Source organism: Molossus molossus, unplaced genomic scaffold, assembly GCF_014108415.1.
Source record: "Molossus molossus isolate mMolMol1 unplaced genomic scaffold, mMolMol1.p scaffold_m16_p_8, whole genome shotgun sequence".
Lineage (NCBI taxonomy): Eukaryota > Metazoa > Chordata > Mammalia > Chiroptera > Molossidae > Molossus > Molossus molossus.
The window spans coordinates 101,772,741-101,784,486 of record NW_023425402.1 but is presented as its reverse complement, the minus strand read 5'-3'; the positions used below and the strand labels follow the sequence as shown (position 1 = coordinate 101,784,486).

The 11,746-nt window shown below is 38.1% G+C and overlaps 1 pseudogene; it reads right to left on the bottom strand.

The window, feature by feature from the left end:
* Positions 1–6,658: 6,658 nt before the first annotated feature.
* Positions 6,659–11,688, bottom strand: LOC118620790 (annotated as a pseudogene).
* Between the last annotated feature and the right edge of the window lie 58 nt (positions 11,689–11,746).

Below are 11,746 nucleotides of genomic sequence, written 5' to 3'. Positions count from 1 at the left end.
TTCCACGCAGGCCCAGACAGCTCCTTCGCATTTATAAGGATAATGAAATATATCAGATTGATCCTATTCACTGTTAGAAACTGTTGCATGAACAAAGAGTATTATGCCCTTATTCTTGCTAGACATGTTCTATTAAAATCGAATCAGAGCAAAATGTGCTTAGGCAAAACCTCAAATGTATTTCGCCCCCAGTTTTCTTCATTTTGAATGAGAAATGTGTAATTTCCAGTAGGGAGCTTCTAGGTGCATGCATTGCAGAGATAAATTTATGCACTTTGTGATTAACTGACTAAGCATAATTAACTTAATTAAGAATATTATTTTGCCTGTCTCTATTACTCTTGTTCTAGAATAGGAACAAAAATAAGTGTCTAAAAGAATCAACCTTGATTAAAGTCCTGCCAGGTCTCCCGCAAGAAACTTTACATAAGAAATACTAAACTCCATTAGCATGAAAAATCATTTCTTCACCTCATTGTTTATCATGCGATTTGGAGAAAAGGGATTTCTTAACTCCTGCAAGTATCTGAAAACACATGAAACATAAATTACTTGTTTTGTAAAGATAATAAATATGTTGCCTTGTTTGTTGCTTAAATATTAAAAACATAAAAAGAACAGAAGCTGCCATTTGAAAGCACTTGCATGCCATGCACATGAGGGTTTTATTTACATTATGTCCTTTAACTTTCACCATCATCGAATAAGGTAGAAGTATATGCCCCATGAATAGGTGAGGAAAACGAGAGCTTGGGAGGTCTTGGAACATTTTGCCCAAGGTCAAACCCATAAGTGATGGGCCCTGATACTGAACCACAGTTGCCTGAACCACAGACCTCTTTTCTTCATGGCTCTACTATACTTCTTGTCAAGTATTGGACTCATGATAAATGTATTGATTTGTGTCTCTAGTAATTCCTATAAACTACTAGATGGATCTAGAATCTTGAATAGACTTGAAGAATCCCTACTTTTTTTCCAACTTTGGAAGCTATAATATTCTAATTTTCTTTGGCTCTTTCTTGTTAAATGTCTCTAAATGTCTATCTACCATCTCTGTAATATTTCCTCGTAATTTTTCATTCTTCCAGAGCTTCAGAAAGAGCTGTGTCTTCTGCAGCATTCTTTTCTCTTCCAACAGCATTCTTTTCTCTTCTCTGCTTTGTTGCGATCGTTTTCTAAAACATTTTACATATTAATCACTTTATTACTTTGGATCTATGTGTTGATTCTCCTCCATCCAATCTTCTTAGTTTATTCTACAAAAAGCTATTTTCAAGACAGCCTGAGGCAATCATTATGGAACCAGCCCCATCTCTCTTGTCCTCGCCCTCCTGGCCACCCTCAGCCCACCTCCCAGACCACCACCACTTCTTGCATAAGACGGAATGGTTCTAAATTTTACTCTCTTCCCAACATATTTTTGACCTTCCATGATCCCCGTAAGGTTGAACCTGCTGATGATCTTCATAACTAGAATATCAAAATCCCCTCCTTTAGTAGCAGAAAGGAAAGGTCTACTAATTCTCTAAGTTTCAGTTAATGTTATGTCTTTGAAAGATTTTTCTCAATCTATCATAAACAAAAGAGTTAATTTTTTTTTCCTGTGGAATTTTTCTCACATCTTAGAAATGTACTGAAAATTATCTGTGCATCTTTTCCTTACTGCGAATTGGACGCAGATAAGTGTCCCCCCACCCCCCCACCCCCCAGCACTCTATTTTTGGATGAAATTTCCCAGTCCTAGTTTCAAACAAATGTGACCATTTTGTATGACTATTTGTACCACAGAAATGTCTTGCTAACTAAGTCGCTCTGCCTCCTCTGTTCACTGTTTCATTCTTGTTGAGTATAAATTGAATCTTTAACCTTAGCTCTCTGGGTGAAATTGCCAAAATAAATTCTCCCAGCAGTCCTTTTCTTTGTTTTTTAATACTTTCTCCATAATAAATGCAATTTCCTGCTGATTAAATTGCATTGAACTTCCCTACACAAGATTTTTTAAATTAAACTCAGCAAGAAAAAATGAAATAAATATCAGTGCAAAATAAAATGAGCATACTGATCTGTGGTTACTCATTCCCTTTTAAATATATATATATATATATAATTTCACTCTTGCATTAGAATTGAAAAAATGTTTTTTACACAGTGCATTTTCCTTTCCACCAAAATCAATGGGGAAGTTTGCATATATAAGCAACGGGAAAATGACAATACCTGTACTCAAAACTACAGATAACTATTGATTATTTGGAACTCTATGGATTGCTTACGTTTTGCTCTCAGACCTCCATTATGTGTCCCTATGATCCAGGTCAGGCCCCTGAATGTGGCTGACTACAGAAGCACTAGCTAGTGACTTTTCTCTGAATCTCCAATTCCTCAGAAAGGTCTAAAGAAGAAAACCGGTGTTTTCTATCTTTTAAAAATAATTGTGGAAGATTTCATTCCCATAGTGGATTGTTTATTGTATAATATTCATGGAGGTTCTTCTCTAACAGAACAGCAATTGATGACATTACTGGAGTCAGACGTTGGTCTGGAGAACAGAACCTTACAGAGGGGCATGTGTAATTAGTTCTCTGGTCTGATTACGTTAAAAAGCATTAATGACCCTGTTTTCATCAGTAACCAGACACTAATAGCCCACAACATATGATGGCAAAATAATTACTTTTATTATCACCTATAATCAAAGGTTAATAGAAAGCCAGGCCTTGTTTGACCAGGTATTTGCTACCATAAAATATTTTAGTTAAAATAACTAAGGAGGATAATGCAATTGGTGGTTTGTTTCTTATGCACAGATAACTTGGAGAAAGAAAATCATAAGCTCAGGACTTTAAATTCTAAGCTAAAATTTCAAGTAAGGGACCAGAGAACATTTATGACTATACTAAAATAAATTATATTTCCTATAGCTTTAGGATCAATATTTCTGAAAACTAAACCCTAATTCCAATCTGCAGGTGACAGAACTAGTGTTCAAACTAAATTCCCAATTTCGCAGCCTTTGTTTCAATTATGTCAAAATTGAAATCATGTGAGTTCTGAAAGTTGGGATGAAGATGTATGGACAGAATGTAATGCAGTTCAATACCTTAAACTCTTAAATTCTACTAAGTTTCCTTCACCTGTAGAAACAACCTTCATGCCCCTGTCTGAGAAGGTAGTCCTCCCTTGCCTGAAAACCTATAATTGCCTCTTTTTAAGTAGGTGCTTTGCAGGGGACTGCTGATCCTCTTCAAGTCCCATACTTACCTCATCTCATTGTTTCTATTATTTCTAGACCTAAACCAGAACCATGTCCCAGCAACCTTCAGGAAGTGTGGCTAGGTAAGACTATGAGGAGTCACCCTACACACAAAAAGAGTTGCATGAATTTTCCAATTTTTAACACAAACCTAGAGAATGTGTATGGGAACATAACCTGGGAATGTAATGTTGGATCAGGTTGAATTTATTTATATGGGTGCACTATGCAGAGAATCTCTATTCAGTGTATTAGCTTGAGTGGCTAGGCAGAGCTCCAAAAATTTACTTAATCAATATGTTGAAGCCTGAACCCAAAAATGGTCCACACTAAATGAACTTCACATTTTTAGAATTTCTTTGGTATACCCTAGACAGGAAGATAATCAAAGAGTGATTGAAATTTTGGTTGGACTTTTATGTAAGACCTTCTTGCTCACCTCTTAATTGCAAGGGCCCTAAAGACATTTCCTTCATCAAACCTTTGAGAAATACATTGGTGGAGGATGGACCAGCATTTGTGAAGAGCTCTGTTTTGCTGCGTCTCTGCAAGTGGGAAATAACACTGGGAATTTTTACTGTTGAAGAGGACTCTCTAATTCTATAAGGATGAAGAGACACTGGAGTGACAGGGATGAGGTGGAAGCACTTACCTGCCAGAAACCAGGAAATACAGTGGGTGGCAGATCCGAAGATCTTACCAGAATGAATCAGAATGGTTGAGTCACAAAAAACTTCAATGTTCTCTAACTGATCATGGTGTCCCTAGCAGTGAAATAGATTGACAGCCCACTGAAATCTTTCTCGATTTGTATAACTAGAAAAGCCTCAGATCTCATGAAATTAAGTTTGCCCTTAATCAATTCGAGCTTTGTGGCGTATCAGCCATTTCCCACAGTTGTGCCAGTTTGTAGAACTAGAGCCCTTAGAACAAAATATGAGCTCATTTTATGCCAAATGAACAGGGGAAGTATGATCATGGCTTAAGGAATTCACTATTCTAACCACATTCTCCATCTCTATGAAGCAATTGGCCTTTTTGAGTAACATGGTATTTTGAGAAGCCAAGTATGGAACAAACTGAGTGATGACATCCTATGTGTCTATACCACAAGTTCTACACAGGACATGCTCCCATGAAGTTATCAATATCCAGTGGCATTTCTTCCATAGCTAAGATCATTGAAGTTCTAATCAGATCAATATGGTGGGGAGTGGGGGTGGGGGAGAAATTAAAAGTCATACAGATCAGAAAAGAAGAAATGAACCTGTCACTAGATGCAGATGACATTATGGTTTACATGGAAAATCCTAAGGACTCCAAAAACTCGAGTTTACTGCTAGACCTCCATAAGCTCATGTGATTTCCATTGAGACCAGTTAGAAGGTTGATACCTTCAATCTTCAATCACTACAAAGATTTCTGAAAAGATAAAGTTCTCTGCATTGTGGAACCTCATCCTTTTGTAGAATGAACTACTGTCTCCTGGATGAGCCAGCTTCTCTCAGGCAACATGAGCCTTCTTAGTATTTAAATAAACTACTTTTTACTGGCAAAATTAATTAAATGTGGAGTGTCAAGGCCTAAGGTTATTAGGTTTAGCTTTAGAGTCATATAAGCCAGTTTGATAGTCTAGACTCTATACTTAATATGCCTAATTTTGGATAAGCTCTTTAAACATCAGTTTCACTATATATAAAATGAGCATAATATCAAGGTTTCGGTAAGAATGAAATAGCTTAGTTCATATTCTGTGTAGCACAGAGTATGCCAAAAATATCTTAGTGGCTCCTTTCATTATTTTTACTATTGTAATTTTATAGTAAACTAGAAACTCATAGTAACTACAATGGAATATTATTAAAATGATCTTGGACTATTAAGGAATAAAATGTTACAGACTCTTAAAAAGTTGAGGTTTACATAATAAAAATGAAAAACTGGAAAATATAATCTCAAGTAATTATACAAATCAACTAGAATCTAAAATTTATCTACCATCCATTTTCTTATCAAATCTAAATACAAAACCTATTAAACAACAAAAAGGCAAAACATTAAAAGTAAGTATTTTGGGAAAAAATGTGACTGAGTAATTATTTTATGAATTTATTCCGTGTCCAACCACACTGAAGAACACTGATTTTTAATTTTGCATATTCCTTGTTAGCTGGGTTCTCAACTTTACTCTCTTTGTACACCCTTGATCTTAAAAAAATAATAATTCTCTACTGTTTTTTTTACTATTCTAGTGTAGAGATAGCTTATAAAAAGAAAATATCATTAGAAATAAACCAAATAAAATAGGCTCCTGAGAGAATTTACCTAATTATCCATGAACACTAAATTTTTTTTATTGAATCATCAGACTAATTGCATGTTGGAAAAAATACCTAGGGAACAAAAATAACATGTACAGTGAGCATTAGAAATATCCATCTGTATTTAAAAAATGTTGTTCTATATAACCACATACAAAGTAGTTTTCAAATATTGTAGAACACAATTTTTATAGAAAATGCTGTAATAACAATGTAGCATTTAACGTTCTGGCTCAGTAAATACTTGTAAGTGGTAATCTACTAATGCAGGCATTTGGATAAACACTACCATATGGTGAGAGACACAAAATCAAAACAGGAAGGGGACATAAAGAGCTAACAGACAGCATTTAAGGTTGTGTTACCCATAATTCAGGCTATTTAGTAATTTTAGACATTTATGTTGAAACGTTATTATACAGAATTGACATTTTCCTAATTATGTGTGATATAACATTCTGGATTTTTTTAAAGCAAAGACGTCAAGTTGAATAGTTCATTAGTTAATGTGACATTTAGATATATCAAAAATAGCTATTGACACTACTTAAAATTGTAATGTTGGATTTTTGAAATAACACGATTTGAGGCATTTTAAAGGCTTATTTTGAAATTTATACATACTTCTCCCCCCCTTAAATGTGCCTATTTAGATAGGTAAGATGTAAAAGCACATTTCTTGTCCCTGATTATGCTTCTTCTAATTGATAAAAATCTCTGGATACTGCCGTGCTATGCAGACTAGATCATTAAGAACTGTAGTCTTACTCTCACTGGGATGTTAGAATGCATTAAAATTGACCTTAAAAATACCATATCTGAAGCACATTCTTTTCTCTATTTATATTCCCTATTGCTGTAATATTCAATACAGATTTGAGTTGCTAGACTTGCCAATTAATATTCTACTTTTGAAGGGAACACTTCTATTCTGAAGGCAGAAGAGCAGAACAAGCAACAAACAAAAGAAGACATTTTACAAGCAGACATTTATTCCTATCTTTTGCAGTCTTTTTTTTTTTTTTTTGGACAGGAAGTAGGGTTTATTGGTGGGTGTAAGGAGGGGGCAGCAATGAGACTCTCATGAGCGCAGTGCCCACCACTTGTCCAGGGGACCAGGGTTAGGGATGAGCCATCTGGGATGAGCGCTTTTCAGCCAGCATGTCTTCCTATTCATCCGCATTAAATTTAGTAAGGCCCCACTTCTTGGAGACGTGGGTCTTCTGGCGACCAGGAAACTTAACTTGGCTCCGCGTAGGGCCTCAATCACATGCTCCTTATTCTGCAGCTTGGTCCGGATGGACATGATGACATGGCCACTGTGGACCCCGGCCACGGTGCCCTGGGGCTTCCCAAAGCGCCTCGCACACCTGTCTGGAGCCTGTCAGCCCCACACAGGACAACACCTTGTTGACGCGGATGTCATGAAAGGGGCGGAGCCGCACTCGATGTGAAAACCATCTTTGCCACAGCTTTTCACCATGTACTTGTTGGCACAAATACGGGCAGCCCCAGGGCTTCGGAGGAGAGCTGCTCATATTCATCTGACGCCTTGTGGCCACAGCGTGGGAACTCCTCCACTGTTGCCCTTTTCCGCCCCAGGTCAAAGATGCGGATCCTGGCATCAGGGACACCCCTGCAGAAGCGAGACTTGGGGTGCGGCTTGTTCTTACAATGCCGGTAACACCGGGCGGGGCGGCCCGTGGCCACACCAGGATCGTCAGTGGCACCCCGAAGGGAAAGAGCCCCTTTGCAGTCTTAAAACACTCTCCTTTAGTGTTTTCTTTTTAAGGGGTGACATTATGGGGAGGCTTACCAGAAAACTGCCTCTTAGAAATAATTTCTCAATAGATGAGATTTGTTTTCCTAATCTCACTCTTACTGAATCAATTCCTAGTCTCTATTTTGTGAAAAGTAAACCGTACATTTAGGGGATAACATGCATACGTACCAGTGAAAAAAACTAAACGTTATAACTGGAATGTGCTTTGATTTCAACCATTAAATTGCTCACATCTACAAATTGTGAGGTTGCGCAGAGGTCCACAGAGCAGTCATCTCTTTACATCGAGGACCTCATTGTACCAGGACAAATATGCGTTTCCCATAAACACTTGGAATTCAACAATTCCACTTTGAAATATTTATTTGGGTCTTGCGAGAATTTTCATCACTGAGCATTTTGTATAAAAGTATAAACGCTCCAAATAAACAAAAGTTCTGTCGTATGTTATTTTATTGACCCAGTCATCAATTCATTCTCAAACAATAGTTTGCCAGCACAGTTTACACGTCCTCTTTGCTGTGGGTATTCCAGGCAGAGAACGCCCCCTCTGGTAGCCTTGGGAAACAGGAAAACTGAACAGGGGCAAAGCAGACACCAGGGTAATTGCAGACTGCGCTGCTCTAAAGCATGATGTCCCAGAAAGTAATGTAGTGAGTGGGGCTTTGCCGTGGTTGATCAGAACAGGTTTTGTCTTTTTAGGAGTTTGTGGCTATGAATAGATGAGATAAAGTCACTATTTTTTTCTCTCTTTGTTTACCTATTTGAAAAAAAAAATATTCCCTATTTGTAAAGGATCAGAATGAGAGTAAGAAGACTGCTGTAGGAGCCCAGGGAGGACAAGACAGATGACTTAAACAGAGTGGGAGCAGGTCAAGTGGAGAAGTAAGTGCGTTCCGGATGTTTGGAGCTAGAATTGACAGGCTTGCACGCAGAATTCATTTCTAAAATAAGAAACTGAAAGGAGTCAGAGTGGTTCTTAAGGCTCAGCTGTATCAACGGAATAATAAGGTAAGAGCATGATTGCTCTTTAATTTAAACATTTTACAGACACGTGCAGCCATGTAAGAAATCAAGATATATGTTTTGGTCATGTTAGTTTTAAGATGATTTTTCGCTACCTGGAGACATTGATTATGCCAGTTGATGTATATTCGAGAGGTCATAGAAAAATAGTTTTTGAGGCATTAGTATTTATGTACTGTTTTAACTGTATCAGAAAAAATGGATTGTCTAAGGAGAGAGAATGTACATAGAGAAGAAAAGCAGGCCCAGGATAAACACCCGAGATACTCTCAAATACAAGCTTCCAGCAGAGGAGAAAGGACACCTCGGAGAGGATACTACAGAAGATAAAGACAAACGTGCTTTAGCAGGGAAGAGGAGCAGTGCCCAATGTTGTCGAGAGCTCAGCTGAAGGAGGCAGAGGTGCCTTCGGGTTTGACCTAGTGGAGGTTGCCAGTCACTTAGTCCTGAGCCCTGTCAATGGAGTGGTGGACTGGAAGCTAAAATCAATGGAACTTTGCAGTTCAACATGGTGAATATAGAACACATGTGTGTACCTTAATTTGCTCCCAAAACTACACAAAAATGACAGCAAAAATTTTAAATGATAAAAGGTCAACATATCAAATATGAAATATGTTTTCAAGATATGAAAGCAACCTAATTGTCCAACAACAGATAAGGAAGATGTGATATGTATATATTTTTTCCTTTCTTTGATTAGATTAAATATTGTGATCTGGCTATAGTGGTAGAATAGGGAGATGAGTGATGTGTATTTTTAAAAAATATGTTTTTATTGATTTTTAGAGAGAGAGGAAAAGAGAGGAAGAAAGAGATAGAAACATTGATGAGAGAGAAACATTATTCGGCTGCCCCCTGCACATCTCCCACTGGGAATCAAGCCCGTGACCTGGGCATGTGCCCTGACTGGGAATCCAACCAGTGGCCTCTTCGTCCATGGGTCGTTTCTCAACCACTGAGCCACACTGCCCGGGCAAGTGATGTGTATTTTATCTGACAAGATAAAAGAGCTAAAACATCATAAATACAGGGTGGAGCAAAAGTAGGTTTTCAATTGTGAGTATGAGAAACACAGAGTTTAGTTTTGTATTATTTTTATTAATTATTGTACCATTTTCCATATGAACAACTGTACACCTATTTTTGCCCCAAGGTAATCTACAGTTATTGCCTTAATATGAAAAAGCAAGCCCTGGCCGGTTTGGCTCAGCGGTTAGAGCATCGGCCTGCGGTCCGGAGAGACCCGGGTTTGGTTCCCGCTAAGGGCACGTACCTCGGTTGCAGTTTGTCCCCGGCCCTGGTTGGTCATGCGGGTGGCAGCCACTCGATGTGTCCCTTTCACATTGATGTTTCTCTCTCTCTCTCTCTCTCTCTCTCTCTCTTTCTCTCTCCCTCTCACTCTACCTGTGTAAAAAATGGAAAAATGTCCTCGGGTGAGGATAAAAAAAAAAAGAAAGAAAGAAAAAGCAAGACATGGTAGTATGAACATTGCACTAAGAATTATGTAATTAATAGTAATAACAAAAACAATTACAGTAACACTTATCTATTAAATACAATGTGCCAAACACTGTCCGAATCATGTACCTACACAGTGACCCTTTTGGAAAGCAATACTGTTACATCTATAATGGAGAAGAGTCAACTAAAGTACAGGGAGCTAAGTGACCTGAACAAGGTCCAATGGCCAGCAAGGAGCAGAACTTTGAATCAAATCCTTCAGGCCAACTTCAGTTTCTGCCCTGAAGAGATTGAAGTGTTTTCTCCAGAGAGCCAGGAACAGGGGTGAGTAAAGTGGGAAGAAAATGTTTTCCTTCTCCAGTGTCTTTATTCTTGAAAAAATATGTACATATATTACTTGATAAAATTATAAATTAAATTATATAAAGAGGAAGAACTTACAACAAATTTTCAACTTGATTTTCTCTGGGTATTGGAATTATTGATAGTTTTTAATTTGTTGTTTTTCCTTCTTTATATTCTGATTGCTTACATTTGACTCCAATTAGTTATGCAATTAAAAAATGTTTTATTAGCCCAGCTAGTGTGGCTCAGTGGTTGAGCATCGACCTATGCCCCAAGAGGTCACCAGTTCAATTCCCACTCAGGACACATGCCCAATGGATGTTCTCTTTCATCGATGTTTTTATCTGTCTCTCCCTCTTCTTTCTCTCTAAAATAAAGGGAAAAAAAAGTTTTATCAGCCTGGCCGGTGGGGCTCAGTGGATTAGGGGTCATCCCATGGACTGAGAGGTCCCTGTTTGATTCCCTGTCAGGGCACATGCCTGGGTTGTGGGCTCTATCCCCACTGGGGGGGCATGCAGGAGGCAGTCGATTGATGTTGCTCTCTTATATTGATGTTTCTATCTCTCCCTTCTTCTCTCTCTAAAAAAAAAAATCAATAAAAATTTATATATTTGAAAATGTTGGATCAATTTTTAGGGTGTGAATAGGAATTGAAAAAGTATAGACATGTCTTTCTGGAAACATTGCTCTACAAGGGGGAATGGAAACAGGGTGTTGGAAATATGAGACCAAGTTGGGAAATTCTAGAGCATGTTGCCATGGTGATTAAAATGATCCCACAGTGGGAGATGGGGCTCGGGAAGGGGTGAAGGAGAGAGAGGAAGTAAATGCCAGAGGAAGTTTTTGAATAGATGAGAAGGAATGGGATATTAAAAATATAGGTCTTCCTGGAAGCATGAACATTTTATCTCAGTCATTTCTGCAGGAGTGAAGGCAGAAAGTGTAAGTTCAGACATCATTAAGTGGATAGATCCTATAGTGGGAAAGGGAGGAACTTCTACTCTGATAGCCTGTATTTTCGAAGTGACATTTGAGTCCACTTCATCAGTTACTGGGCGGTGGGGTAATGAAGGAAATTTTGATGAAATGTCAGAAGGCAGGACATACCCTTCAATGGACTCATTAGTAGAATAGATTTTCTAACCATGTTGTGTTGCTATTTGAGATTGGTGATCATTATCTTACAGTGAGACTAGACAAGCTGAGCATGATAAAAGTAATGAACAGCCAGACACATAGCACTTACCACATAATGTGGCGTATTATTTCATTGTCACACCACACCCCTAACCAGAAATCGCAGAGGCAGAGTGGAGTTCAGAACCTCAGTCCTCGTCTTCAGTGCCTTTCAGATATCCTGACACGTAATTCCAAGCTGTCTTCTGGATGCCCGTTGTTCTACCTGGACGATACCAATCTTTAGTGCAGCATTCTCTATCTGCTTCCCACAACGTGTTAACGAGCAAAGAACTTTTCCCATTTAATGTCCTCATACTTTTTCTGGGGTTGGAGAAATGATTGGAAGAAGTAAAGCAAGGCTATAGATAAAAA